At 32.6% G+C, this 16,365-nt stretch overlaps 1 protein-coding gene across 1 annotated transcript in view; it reads right to left on the reverse strand.

Annotated features, from left to right (window-relative positions):
- The window catches only part of Aduk (unc-51 like kinase 3 homolog Aduk), a 36,729-nt gene that overhangs the window by 4,186 nt on the left and 16,178 nt on the right, over positions 1 to 16,365 (reverse strand). The window lies entirely within an intron of this gene.

The raw sequence follows: 16,365 nt of genomic DNA on the forward strand, positions 1-16,365 counted from the left end.
GAAGATAACGAGTTATGAGACGAACAATGTAGGTAATTAAAATATATACAAAACAAAAACAAAAAAAAGAAATGGTATACGCTTGCGCGCGCGCCCGCGTGTGTGTGCGTGCGTGCGTGCGTGTAACGTGTGTATTACAACGCGGATTACAAGTGGCTATATAAATTGCGCTTGAATGTGTCCAGGGAAGAAGCTTCCCTTATTTCTGCCGGTAGCTGTTCCATAAATTGACAGCCGAGCATACAAAGGATTGCCTATAGAATTCGATGCGACATTACGGAGCCACTAGAGTCTATTCCGGTGTTCTCGTCTTAGACTGGATTTTCATCTGATGCTACGACCCTCATTTTCAGCGTCAAAACAGGTCACGTGATCAAAATTGAATATCAAGCGTCAATTTTGATCACGTGACCTGTTTTGACACTGAAAATGAGCGTCGTAGCGTCAGATGAAAATCCAGGTTTACACGAAGTTATGTTGCCTCGCTTCTCGAAACAACAGAAAGCTGTATTCAAATCGCTCAGATGAAGAACGGCATATGTCATGCAGGCAACGAAATAGGAACGACGAGTGTGTTCACCTTTAACCATTTCATTTTATCGAAATATGGGGTAATATGCTCATCACGCTTAGCCCGAAAAATGAAGCGAACGCAAGCGTTGAACGAGAGAGGGGGGGGGAGGGAGAGGGAGGGAGGGGAGAGAGAGAGAGAGAGAGAGAGAGAGAGAGCGAGAGAGAGAGAGAGCGTGTTCACCCGTTCAATCTAGAGAGCCTAATCGAAAAGAGACGTCAATTGATCACGTAACGTTGAATAAAAATTACGTAAACATTATTTTAGACATATTTCTCTCAGTTTTTTCTTATAAATTATTTGATTCTTACGGATAGATCTCACTTATTCCATAAAGTCTACATACGTATTCTTGAATTTCATGACTTAGAATAAATTCTTGCAACATATTGGTGAGGAAGATCCAAATAACAGAAATGCTAGTATCTTAAAAAAAGTTTACATTAAATATGTCTCGCGATCTCGCCAGATTTCTTATACCATATGAGGTGTTGGAAGTATTTACATTCTGATTGTTAAGAGAGCTGGCGATGGTAATACTGAATTGAACATTGGTGATTTGAACGAAGGAACGGGCAGAACAAAGATTAAGAACAAGGATAAAGACCAAAAATTAAGAACTGAAAAAAGAACCGAAAAAAACCATAAAATTTTACCAGTTTGGTTACGATTTCGGTATCATAAATATAAACTATACAAAATTTGGGTACGGTTTCGGTTTTGGTTCACTAAAAAAAAGAGTTCCGAAATGGTTTTCGGTTCCGATTTTGGTTCGGTCCGGGTCCCTGATTTCAAGATAAATAATTGGCGCACAATTTGATTGAACTGGAAATTGTAAAATTCATACAAAAATATTATTACAGATGCTAAGATTTGCTATGAAGATTCGCTATGAAATATAGACTTCTTCGCTTATTTGTGTTCAAAATAATTATGTAGGACGTAAAAGTTATAATATATACAAAAAGAACTTAACCCTAGTTGTACACACTGGGGTCCCCGGGATCCCAGTGTAACTTTCTAAATCGAGATTTTTTCGCGTTTCTAAATTTTTCTTTTTCTTTGAGCTTATATATCTTGAAGTCCCTTAATTCTGTCGACTTTTACACATTATGAACTTGTTCCTTACTCAATGCTCCATCGATTGAAAAAAAAGTAATTGAAATATATCTATTTTGACAGAAGTTATAGTAACAAATATGGATGGGGTCCCAGGGACCCCAATGTGTAATCAAGGGTTCAAAAAACAAGTATGTATATCTAGGGTTAAGCAGTAAACAAATCAACATTTTTTTGGATTTGTTATTGCTTACGTTATGTCTGTACCTTATGTCTCTACTGTGACTGGCCGATTTTGCTTACTGCTTATAAGGATATTATTTTCAAAAAATATCGTATATAAAAATACTACGGAAATCTATAATATAACGTATACTACAATTACTTTTTTTACATTTTCGTATACAATATTTTTCGTGCTCCAGGGCTATATAGGGTACATTCACACAAATTTGCATAGCTGCATAAACGTATGCATAAAGAAAATTATCCAATCACATTTTATGTGCGACTTTATAAAAGAAATGCAATTGGATAATTTTCTTTATGCATACGTTTATGTAGCTATGCCTATGTAAGTTTGTGTGGATAGCCTTACACACAAAATGCATAAGCATATCATAACATAAAAAAAACTACCCGGAAAAAAATAGTCCATATACAATCGTATATAAATATATATAATTGCATAAAATTATATGTAATTGTATACAATTATATATACTCTCATATACAGTTATATATAACAATATGTGATATCATATATAAATATATATGAACACTTTTTTGTAACTACTCGGGAAAAAAAGTTCATATATAATTACATATAATCATAAATAATTATACAAAATTATATTTATTTATAATATTATAATATAATATATTATAGGAGTACAAGTATGAAATGCGGATTTTTTTTCCAAAAAAAAAAAAAACACGTTAAATTCGGAAAAATGATAAAAAGTGGTTTATTCAAAGTATGCTCCATTGTTAGTTACACATTTTTCCCATCTTTCGGGTAATTTGAATACCACGCCAGTAAAAATCTTCCCCTTTTGCCGCGAACCATTCATCGAGCCATTTTTTCACATCTTCGTACGAACCAAAGCGCTGCTCAGCAAGTGCGTGACCCATCGATGCAAATAAGTGGTAATCGGAAGGAGCCAAGTCTGGTGAGTAAGCCGCATGGGCTAGCACTTCCCAGCTGAGTGCTTCCAATGTGTCGCGGACCGGTTTTGCCGTATGTGATGGAGCATTGTCATGGAGAAAAATGATCTTGTGTTGCCTTATTCGATATTCTGGTCGTTTTTCGAGTAGCGAACAGTTCAAATCGATCAATTGTTGTTGGTAGCGTTTGGTATTAACCGTTTCAGCAGGCTTTAACAGCTCATAATAGACCACACCCTTCTGGTCCCACCAAACACAGAGCATCGTCGTCTTCCTGCCAAAGTGATTCGGTCTTGCGGTCGATGTGGATAGTGCGCCTGAGTCTACCCATGATTTTTTGCGCTTGGGATTCTCAAAATATATCCACTTTTCATCCCCAGTAACGATACGATGCAAAAACGACTTTCTTTTGTATCGTTCGAACAAAATTTTACATGTGTTTTTGCGCCTCTCCATCTGCCTCTCGTTCAACTCATGTGGTATCCATCTGCCGATCTTCTGAATCTTTCCCATCTCTCATAGGCGATTGGAAACAGCTTGTTGACTAACGCTCAATTACTCTGCGAGTTGATTTTGTGTTTGTGAATCGTTTTTGTCCAACAATGCTTGCAATTCTTCATCTTCTTTTTGGCAGTTTTCCGTGTTCCTTGTCTACAACATCAAAATCACCACTTTTGAAACGCCGAAACCATCGTTCACATGTATCTTGCGATGGAGCATGTTCACCATAAGCTTCTCGAAGTAATCGGTATGATTCAGCAACAGTTTTCTTCAAATGAAAACAAAAAATTAATGCTGTCCGCGAATGCTCTTTATTTGGCACAAATTTCGACATATTGAACACAGCAAAACAATACTATGCAAACACTTTTTCAATTTATCACTTATGCGCGTTTGACACTTGTTGATGGCACAACAAAATGGCATATACGTCAAATCTTTATACTACACACTGCATTGGTGCACCATCTGTTGTCTCAAATCCGCACTTCATACTTGTACACCTGTGTGATAACACAAACTATAGAAATCAAAACTTTAAACGGTCTAGTTGGATCTTAAATACTTGTATGATTCTTGTGTAAATTTATATACTACGTATGTAGTCCCCAGAAACGCGCGCCGAAATGTTTTTTCGGTCTTGAAAACGCTAACTCTACTAAACTACCGCAGTAATATTGACTAGCAATTTAACAAATTTTTGATGCTTATTCGCATCTTCGAAACGATCTTAATAATGTTAAATAACATATTAAAACCTGTAAATAATTAATTCTTACCCGGGGTTTGATTCCCGGCCGAGATAATATTTTTCGCAATAAGAAAAAAAAACTGTAATAAACTTTCGAGAAATATTGCCTCGGTCGGGAGTCGAACGTTTTTTAAGATTAAATTCGGGAAATTTGGGGGGATTATTAATATTTCAGATTGATTACGTCGAAAGTCCGACAACCATATCGGCACGCAATTATAATTTCTGAAATTAATTCATTTAATATGAATATATATAATAGTTCAACATCTTAACATTCAGACCGTAGTGGCGCTTTGTATTTAAAGTAGTGTTTCTAATATAAACGGTCTTATTTCTAATCTTATTATTGTTTAAATTTAAAACTTAACGATTACATTCATCGAAGTGATCAATCGATTTTACACTCAAAGTTACGAAACTTTGTTACATAGGACATTATTTATAAAAATGTAGTTATACTGCATTAATGATTCGAAAAGAAACAGAGATGGTAATGTAACCTACAAAAATAGATTTAAAAAATCGGTTTTGTTTAAAAAAAAACAGTGTGTGATTACAAAATTAACAAGAAGTAAAACACTTTAGAATGTATGCAAATAAATGTATATAAACAATATAAACATAAATATAATAGACTAAAAAATATATATATGTACATATAACTTCTGCATATAAGCTGCTCAGTACTACAAACTCACAATCAATACTAAAAATAGTACACGTAATATTATATAAACTATAGAGTATAGATTAACAGTATGAACTACAATCAATTATCAAATAATTATCTTGATGTAAAAACCTTAAAAAAGGGGTCATGAGTAGTCAATACCCATAGAGGGTCACATTAGCAAAATGCCATGCTATTGTTTAAATTTGCATAACTCAAAACATACACAGTCAAATAAAATGTTAAATAGCAAACAATACTCAAAAATATATATATTCGTGTAATAATAGGCTCAAGTTTAAAAAAATGAGGAAATAGATGTAACTAAATGCTAAAATATACCTTAGAAACGTTTCAGAATATTTAAAAGTAATAAATGCTAGCTATTGAGTATTGGTATATTAGCGTCATGGTGTAACGGCGAGGTATTGAACAAATAATTCCATAAGTAATTATTAGATTCGCTAATATATAATAGCGAAGATATTAAGAGGATCATCCTAAAGCTGTTTGTACCGACTAATTATAATTTTTGTTTAATAATTACTTTTTTCTCTTTTACAGATTCGAAAATCCTTTTCTAGGATTAAAGTATACGCATTAATACGTATCTGTGAGGTGGAGTTTATGCTGAGAACGACAAAAAATTTTTCTTAAGATTTTAATTTCGAAATTTTTTGCCGTTTTCGAAATAAATTCCACTTCACAGACACATATTAATGTGTATATTTTAATCGTGGAAAAGGATTTTCGAATCTGTAAAAGTGGAAAAAAGTAAAATATAATAAGGCTCAATAAATTTAAAAAAGAACAGAACGAAAAAGGGCTAAGAGCCTAAAAATTAGTCGTTATAAAATTGAAAATATTGAGAAGTCACAGAATAAAAACATGTCATTTCGTTATAATATAAAATTTAATTTGCCGGCAATAAACATTAAAATAATGTTTATTGCACAATAAAATATAAACAAAACAAAACAGACGTTTCGATCCCTGTTGGATCATTATCAATGTTATAATACAAAAGTAAAACGGTGAAAATATTAAAAAATTAGAATATAAAAATTATAATTCGCTTTCAATCGCAAAACTTATTATAATAAGATTCACAGTAATTAACGTAATAAAAACATGCTCAGTATAACTTGAAACTTGTACAACCGTTGTAGTCAGGAACAATGTGAACTTCTGGACATAGTATGCAGATTAAAACGAAATTATATCTGTTAAAACGTATATAAAAATATTTTTAAAAAATATAATATTAAAAGTACATAAAGCAAGGAAAAGTATAAAAACCAAATACGAAAAGAAAAATATATATAACATTAAATAAGTAATCTAGGATTCTTAGAAATACAAACTGAATTAACAAAGAGTAATAATAAAAAAAATTAATTAATTAATGTATAATGTTTAATAACAAAGTAAATTATAGAAAATAACAATTGGTAACAATTAAAATAAATAATAAAAAATACGTTATAAATTGTATATTATTGTAACATAAAATTGTCTATTGTAATTACAAAATAAAATATGTCAAATTAAATTGTGTAACAGTTAAAATAACAGCTGATATATACCTTGTAAAACGTATGTCAATACAATATAAAAATATAAATTATCAGACAATGCGATGAGAGTGGAATGGTCTCTCTAGTGTGTTCAGAGACAATGTGAACAAGACAATCTTTGGTAAGAAGGTTGAAGTGGAAACGTCGAAGGAAGGAGTAAATAAGAGAGGGAGAAATAAAGTAGAGGGAAAAGAAATTGGGAAGAAGGGAAGTAAGAAAGAAAGCAGTTAAGAAGGAGAAAGAGATTAATGGGTATGTGAAGTTAGCACCCCAACTATAGTACTCAGGAGTTCTGATTAGAGTTCCCGTTTCTTTTTAACGGGACAAAGAGTTCTATATAATTTATAACAAAAGTTCCGCTTAATAAGTATTTTTAAACAATTTTAAAAAAATGGGGTGCTAACTTCTTATCGGAAATCGAGATCCAATAGTTCTGAGCGGCCCAATAGCTTCATTTCGTGAATACCTAGAGTTCCTGATACATAAAAAAAATTTTTGAAAAATAAAAAAAAATTAAAAATTTTTGAAAAATCAATTTTTATATACAATAGTTCTGAATAGAGTTCCTGCTTCCTTTCAACGATATGAAGAGTTCTCTGTACTTTTTAACTCGAGATTCCCTTAATAACAATTTTTAAACAATTTTTAAAAAATGAGGTGCCAACTTTTTATCAAAATTCGAGCTCGAATAGGTCTGAGCAGCTTAATAGCTTTATTTTGTGAATACCTAGAGTTCCTAATACATAAAAAACAATTTTGACATACAAAATTTATAAAAAAAAATTTTGAAAACATTTTTTTATACAATAGTTCTGTCACATGTTAATTGTCATTCTGTCTATTTCGAAGAGTTCTAAGCGATTAAAATCAACACAGACCCAAAATAAAAGAGATATGTACTTAAAATAAAATTTGAAAAATTGGTTGCAAAAGCACATATCTCCTTATGTAGCCATCCAATCGCATTTTCACCTAATACTTTTCGTCAGGGCTCGTCTAAAAATTGATTTTTCTAAGATTTTTAATTTTTTTTTATTTTTCAAAATTTTTTTTTATGTATCAGGAACTCTAGGTATTCAAATAAAGCTATTGAGCCGCTCAGAACTATTAGATCTCGATTTTCGATAAGAAGTTAGCACCCCATTTTTAAAAAATTGTTCAAAAATACTTATTAAATAGAACTCTTGTTATAAATTATAAAGGACTCTTTGTCTCGTCAAAAAGAAACGGGAACTCTAATCAGAACTCTTGAGTACTATAGTTGGGGTGCTAACTTCACGTACCCGAGATTATTAAAAATATTTTTATATACGTTTTAACAAATACAATTTCGTTTTAATCCGCATACTATGTCCAGAAGTTCACGTTTTTACTGACTACAACCGTTGTACAAGCTTCAAGTTATACTGAGCGTGTTTTTATTACATTAATACTGTAAGTCTTATTATAATAAGTTTTGCGATTGAGAGTGAATTATAATTTTTATATTCTAATTTTTTAATATTTTTATCGTTTTACTTTTATATTATAACATTGATAATGATCCAACAGGAATCGAAACGTCTGTTTTGTTTTATTTATGTTTTATTGTTTATTGCCGGCAAATTAAATTTTATATTATAACAAAATGACATGTTTTTATTCTGTGACTTCTCAATATTTTCAATTTTATAACGACTAATTTTTAGGCTCGTAGCCCTTTTTCGTTCTGTTCTTTTTTGGAAAAAAGTAATTGTTATAGAAAAAATACGACTTTAATTTTGGAAAATCTTTTTTATTAGGCCTTCGATTACAATTTCGCGAACTCAGGATTGTTTGTGCATGTCACACGCTTCCGGGGAAGGTATCATTTGGTACGCACGACTTACAGAATTTCTGCACTAAGGAAATTATAATCTGAAGTCACACAGCTGTGAAAGTTGAAATAAAGTGAACTTTTAATTTTTTCCCCAATTTTCTCGTCAAATTTAGAGTGGCCGGTGTTTTTTTTGTGTGTACTTTTATTGTGTAAAAAGATTTGGTGATCAATAAAGCCAATTCGAAAAAATTGGCAATCTGCAATTGTCGATAATTCCTGTTGATTTAGGATCTCCTTAAGGAAGACTATAATATTTTACACTGGCCATAATACCACCTGTATACAATAATTAAATAGAAATATTAATTTATATATAATTACGCATGGCTATATACGAAAAATTTTTCACTGAGTCATAAGAAATATACATGAATATAATTTAATTTTTTATTTATAGTAATTTTATATGTAACGTTTTTTTTAGGGAAAGCTCCAATTGCACACATCGCATGTTGCATACATGCATCGCTAATTGGCCAATTTGAAAATAAAATATTCTCATTGCTAAAGCAGCGAAAAATTACTAGGCACCAGCTGATCTGAGTGATATGTGCAATCGGGATTGTAGGCAAACGGGATCCTCCCTTTTTTCACAGTTTTTTGTATACACATAGGTCGTTTGAAAAGTTTTGAGCCTCAATATGAAGATGACATTACTCGTCAAAACATTCTAGTATTACATCGTATATACATGTTTTGAAAGATACTTTTGAAAATTGTAGCCATTTTGAACGCTTAGTTGTTTGACAGTCATTTGTGCTAATCGATGTCAATGTTTTTGTGAAAAATGAAAAAATCGAATGTCGTGCCGTGATTAAGTTCTTGCATTTGAAAGGCAATATGCCTGTGCAAATTAAGGAGGTTCTCGCGTTTGAAATATATGACAAGTCTATAATATACGTGTAATATAAAAGTTAATAATATCAATATTTAGAAAAAATTTCATTGACTTTTACCATTTTGAAGATATTTAATTCTAAATATATAGAATTTTACATTACAAGTTGAAGGTATAACCTCTTTTAAATTGAAATATTTGCGTATAAAGCAGCAATTTAAAAATCGTTATAATTATAAAGTAAACACTTAAGTTTGTTCTCGTAAAGTTTCGTTTAAATTGACCGTATAGTTTACAAGAAATTTACATTCTTCAATGAAAAAAGCTAGAATATATGTCAAATGGACGATGCGTGTACATTAAATGAGTATCTTACAACTTTTATTTTGTCATTTTGAAAATTTAATAACATAAAATTAACAATAATAATGTATAATGGCATAAGATATTGTTAGTAATCTTTTTATTCCATTATTTTAATTGTTTTACATATTATTATGAATAAACTGTCTATTGATTAGGAAGTAGCGCGAGAACTTCCTTAAAGCCAAGTTGGACGCTGTTTACAGAGACTCTGTCCCATTATTTGTCACAATGCAAAAATGGGCAGTTGAATTTAAACGTGGTCATACCAGCTTGGCCAATGATGGGCATTCAGGCTAACATTTGTGACCACCGATAATATCGAAAAAGTTCACCAAATGGTACTGAACGACTGTCGAATCAAGATTAGAGAGATAACAGAGGCTGTGGGCATACTGAAAAAACGTATTTATCATATGAATTCTTCAGTCAATATGTATATTGACTGAAGAATTAGGCATGCGTAAGCTAGCCGTGCATTGGATACCGCGCTTGCTGACTGACCAAAAAAGCATTTGAATAAACATTTTCAAGGCTCTGTTTAACAAATCGAATTTTTTGCATCGATTAATAACTGTTGATGAAACTTGGATCCACTATTTCACTCCTGAAACGAAGAAACAGTCAAAACAATGGATAGCAAAGGATGAACCTGTTCCGATAAAGGCGAAGGCGATTTCATCGGTCGGAAAGGTGATGACGAGTGTTTTTTGGGATAGTCATGGAATTGTGTTCATCGACTATCTTAAAAAGGGTAAAACAATAACGGAGGTGTACTACGCATCATTAATTGACAAACTGAAGGTAGAAATTGCGAAAAAAACGGCCGCATTTGAAGAAGAAGAAAGTGCTGTTCCATCAAGATAATGCACCGTCTCACACTTCGACGGTCGCCGTGGCAAAAATTCACGAATTGCAGTTCGAATTGATTGACCATTCACCATATTTACCAGATCTGACCCCCAGCAACATTTTCCATTTCCTAGACTCAAAATTTGATTCAGAGAACAGAGATTTTCATCGAACGAGCAAGTCATCGCATCCATAGAAGCCTATTTTGCGGAGCAAGATGCCAACTATTATTTCAATGGATTAAAGGGGTGACAGCATCAACGGGAAAAGTGTATCAACTTAAAAGAACTTTGTTGAAAAATAAAACTGAATTTGACCGAAAAAATACTTGTTTCTATGTTAAGCTAAAAACTTTTCTAAGGATCCCCGTAATTATACAGGGTGTTTCAGAATTCGCAGACACGGATTGCACAATATGTTTGTATGTGCCAAAAGAAGCAACTTTTTCCTCTGGCAAAATTGCGTTCAAACAGTACTTTTTAAATGAGAGCAATTTTAAGTTAATAAATAAGCTTTACATTACGCATGACGCATACAAACAGCGCGGCCCAGCGTATGAACATATACGTTATTATTTTACTATTTTGCTAAAAATTAAAAAAAACCGTGCATCTAAGTATTACTATTTTGAATATATAACTTATTTAAGAAGAGAATATTTTGTAATTTGATATCGCTGAAAAAACAACTGAAAGTAAAATAAGTAGATTAGACGACTCGTGAGTAATTATGATATTTAGACATCATGCATAGTTTTTATAAAATCTTTAGGAAAATAGTAAAAAATGACGTACATGTTCATACGCCGAGCCGCTCCGTGTGCGCTGCCCCTGATCCATGCGTAACGTGGAGCGCTCATTCGTCAATTTAAAATTGCTCTCATTTAAAAAGTACTGTTTGAACTCAACTTTGCCAAAGAAAAAGTTGCTTCTTTTGGTATATGCAATCACGCTGTACAATCTGTGTTCACGAATTCTGAAACACCCTATAAAAAGTAGGACTATTTTGATATTTATACAATACAATATTGTTGGAACATTGCAATGTTACTGTAATACTGCTTATATAAATCTAATAAATATGTCACAGTTATACATTCATTACATTCAGTGTTCGTGGATCATCGAAATAGCAGTTTCCGTATGATCGCAGAGTCAAACAACGCTAGATAAGGAACAGCTTAGAATGAGTGATCGCTTGGTAGTGAAATCATGAAATTAATTCTTATGGCTGTTCTACAATGTGCTTTTTGTTTCCCGTTTCTTACTTTTTGCTTTTTGTTTTCTCGTTTCTTATATTCTTGTCGCACGGAGCCGAGAAACACGTCATGTACAATTTGTTTTTTCTGAATTACCGAAGAAAACCTGATCTAACCTAAATCTAAAATTATACGACCATCCATAAAGTAAGTATATGTACAAATTAATTTATACTTTTATCTTAAAATTTAAAATCTTTATTTATCTACCTGACATATTGCAGGCATTTGCGATGGAGCTCCAGGTCGGCAACAAACTTCTTGTCTTTATATTCTTTGCATTTTTTGTCGTAAAGACAAGGATTTTGTTGCACAAAATTGGCTAGCAATTCACCAAAAACTTCATCCACCTGATTTTCATTTTCTTTGTCCGATATCCTATTTTTTTTATTATGTCACACTTTGTGCTTATACCGTAAGTGACACCATAACCATATCGCACCGTACCACGCGATGTTTCATCGTTTTCTGTTTCTCGAGATTAAAATTGACGAACTTTTGAAGAGACAAGAAACACGCGACAAAAAATACCATTGTCGGTAAAACAGTGCACAAAGAGACAAAAGAGCAAGACACAAGAAACAGAAAACAAAAAGCATATTGTAGAACAGCCATTAAATTCACACACAAGGAAACATTTATCTTAATTTTACTGTATTCTGTAAGATGATGCTAATCAATAATACTTATTTTAGCAATAAAACTGGATTAATTAATTTTATGGTTTTCATTTTTCTTATCGGTATGTATAATTATATATAATTATATATAATTATATACGAAAGGTTTTTTCCCGGGAGTCTGGATCAATTTACGTAATGTATGTACGTCTGAATATACATAAATCAATATTTATCGACGACTTTATGCTTGATGTGTATTGGTCTAGATAGTTTTATACTAACTACGCTATTTACATTTTGCTTATACATTTTTTGCGCTATGTTGCTTTGATAGCCTAAGAGCCATGACATACAAAAAATTTAAACAATAAAATGTAAGCAGTAAGAAAATCAACGTGTTGGATTGGCTACTGCTCACATTACGGCTTGACGGTCTTTACTGCAATTAGCTAATTCGTTTACTGTTTACATTTTATTTAGTGAGCTCTATAGATTTATTCGCATTGCTTGCTCCAACATGCTCCTATCATAGCACCTACTCAAACGCGCTCGTTGGAGGGGTAGAAACCAAGCTGAAACTTGGTCAAAATGTGCAACTAAATCCCAGCACTGCTCTAATGCAAAATTGCATTATACTGTTTTCATTACCAGGGATTCGCTGATTAGCTAATACTAGGTTTGTTTTCTGTTCCTGCACTAGTTGCACTAGTTCAAAAAGTGTACACTAAGGTCCGTTTCCACCAACGCAGATCAACTTTAATCTCGGTTCAACTTACTCTTTGTCTTTTTCTAGTTCTAAAGATTAGAAAAAGACGAAGAGTAAGTTGAACCGAGATTAAAGTTAATCTACATTGGTGGAAATGGGCATAAAGCGTTTTCTGTACCCAAAATGGCGTCAGCGACAGTGTTTTTTGTTCCAGTGCAACAGAACTCAGTGCACGAGTTCACCGAACTGGCTGCACTAGGTCTCTTGAGTCAGTAGGTCTGTTCTTTTTGGTTGAACTTTTGCACCAGTTCATCTTTCTTCCTTTTCTCTCTAGAAGGAAAGAAGAGAAAGAAAGATGAACTGATGCAAAAGTTCAGCTAAAAAGAACAGACCTAATGTAAGCGCAGTGCAAGCACCGGTATGCACTAGTTCAGCTACAGAAAACAGATCTCGCGTAAATGACGCATAGCAAATGGTGGCAAGTTCGAGAGTCCACGGCTAATAAAACGGTAAGTATATGGAAATAAAAACTTTTCTCGATCTAAAAGACTTATATTTACATTTCAGTACATTAAAAATGCATACATACAAATAAAAACCATCACAATTAGCTAAAAATCGTAACTATTGAGCATCAAATTTGTAAGGTTAGAAAATGTCATATTAATGTGTAATAATTATACCACAACTACATTTTATTTAGCAACGATTTCCACTTATTTACAATAGAAGTTGAAATATATCTTTTATAATATATACACGTATATTATATATATATGTATATATATATACACACACATATATAAAAAAATATATATATTACTATTTATGTTATAAATGAATAAACAGAAATTATTGCTTGTTAAAACATTCAGTATTATATTATTAATTATTATGCATTATATATACAGCATAAGATTTTCTAACCTTACAAATTTTATACTCAATAGTTAGAAATTTTTAACTAATGAATTGTGACGGTTTTTACTTGTATGTCTGCATTTTTAATGCCATGTATTAAAATATACACATTCTAAAGAATAATCTTGTCCATATACTTACCGTTTTACACTCGATTCTCATATCGAAAGGAAGACAATTGTATTATTGGAATTATGGGAACATGGGACGCCATTTTTACTTTACACTAGAATGCTTTCTATTCTTTACCTACACGCTTAGGGCCTGCGCACAATAGAGGAACAAGAATTAGATATTAAGATTTCAACCTATTAGAAACCGTGTATTCCGATGTAATCAGTTTCTTATAGGTTAAAATCTTAATATCTAATTCCTGTTCCTCTATTGCGCTCAGGCCCTTACACTCGTCAGTTCTAGCTTGCACTAGTTCGGTTCAGTTCAGTTCTAGTGCAGTCCCAGTGCAGGAACAAAAAACAACCCCACTGTTTTACTACCATAAATAGAAAAAAGTCAGAATGACCAATATTGGTCTTTCTAACTCTTTTCTTGACGCTTGCCTTCCTTTTCTTCGTCGGGTCACAGTTTTCTATAGTTTAGTATAGGAAAAGCTCGCTCTAGATATATATATATATATATATATAGAATTGGAAAGAATAAGGGCATTAGAAGTCAGGCGCAGAAGACATCGCGCAAATTTCGACATTTTTAATATTTCCCTTCTTTTTTATTTTCCTTTCTTTCTTTTTTGTTTAATTCTGGCATTTAATTCTCGATGTAGGGGAGCTCACCATGACAGGATAACTTTTAGTTTATAACAGGAAGGCTCAAAAGTGAGCTGAAACATGTAAGCGCGTTTGTTGAATAAAGAAGTTTCAAGCTTCATAAGTGTATTATTTGCGCGACGTCTTCTGCGCCTGACTTCTAACGCCTTTATTCTTTTCAATTCTTTGATTTATAAGGAGTCTTGGTTAGTTTGATTTGTTATACGGAGTTATAATATATATACCGGGTGTCTGATACCACTCGTCAAAAAATTCTTAATGAAAAAATATTTGATTATAGTGGATTATTTTGGAAAGCTCTCGAGATAAGCTACAAGAATATGCAATAAAAAATAGGGTGTACCATTCGGAAAAATCAACGTGACCTTCATATAACTTTCAAACGACTATTCAAGATCAAACCAATGAGACTATCTTATGTACACCTCGAAACCATACATCTTTTGTTTCAAACGTTTTTTTTTTCTAAAATGCTCTGTTTCCGTGATAAAAGGGGTGTACGGGCGATCTCAGACACCCGGTATACATATATATGTTATAGAGCTCACTGGTTTTACTGCTTAAGTTTTTTTATGTGCCACGGCCCTTAGGACTGTGGCAGAAAAGCTGACTTTTAATTTTATGACTTATGTCTTAAAGGCACTTCGTATTTATACACCTTTAAGACATAAGTCATAAGATAGTTCTTGTGCGTTAGGCTAGGTCCACAACCTTGCTTTAAGAGGCCGTAAGCCGTAAAGCCGTAGGAAATTAACCAACCACAGTCGATTATTTTTCTCATATGTAATTGTGATTAGTCAATTTCTTAAGGCTTTACGGCTTAGGGCTTCTTAAACCGAGGTTGTGGACCCAGCCTTACTAAAGTTATAAGACTTAAATCATAAGACACTGTCTTAAGATTATAAATCAGCTTTCTGTCCTTTCCCTAAAGCCTTGTCAACGGTGCAAAAGTCGATCCGAGATCTCAGACGGAGAACAAATAATTGATCAATCGCATTACGATCATGTGTATACAGAAATAAAAATAACAGAAAAAACTAGAAACTTTGTATTAAAAAACTCAGTAAAGAGCAATTTTTTCTTAGTCCCTGAAAGTTTTTTTACTTGGATATACTTTTTTTAACATTTGATGATTTTTATATTATTGTTTTAGAATTCAATTTTTGCATTCATCTAAAGATTTTTTTATGAAAAGATAGCTATAAAAGTCAAAATGTAGTACAATGTCTAAAAGTGGTTATGGATATAGATACACTACCGTTTATGATTATTCAAACGACATTTATAAAGTTCGACCGAAACTTTTACCGAAACTGAAAACGAATACTCATTATGTGTCAGTTTCGACTGAAACCATATAGCTCTTCTTTATAAATATGAAAACTACCTGGATCTCTTCGCCGGCCGAGGTACCAACCATGGTAGTGTAAAGGCTTAGGACACTCGCACGGAATGCAAGAGATCCGAGTTCAACTCCCGGCAGAGGTAATATTTTTCGCAATAAGAATTAATGTATTTACAGATTTTAATATATTATTCAACATTATTAAGATCGTTTCGAAGATGCGAATAAACATAAAAAGTTTGTTAAATTGCTACTCAATTTAACTCGTAATATTCCTACGGTAGTTTAGTAAAGTTAGCGTTACAAGACCGAAAAATTATTTTGGCGCGCGTTTCTAAGGACTACATACGTAGTAGGGGAAAGTGGGGGAACTGTGCGCAGCGGGTAATTGTGCGCAGCGGGTAATTGTGCGCATCCTGGTTTGGTACTTTCCCAATAGATGAAGACATCACCGTGGTGAAATTTTCACGCAGGAAGTCGTCCTCTTAAGATATAATTACAAAAGATACGACGTAAATAC

Source organism: Trachymyrmex cornetzi, unplaced genomic scaffold, assembly GCF_001594075.2.
Source record: "Trachymyrmex cornetzi isolate Tcor2-1 unplaced genomic scaffold, Tcor1.1 scaffold694, whole genome shotgun sequence".
Lineage (NCBI taxonomy): Eukaryota > Metazoa > Arthropoda > Insecta > Hymenoptera > Formicidae > Trachymyrmex > Trachymyrmex cornetzi.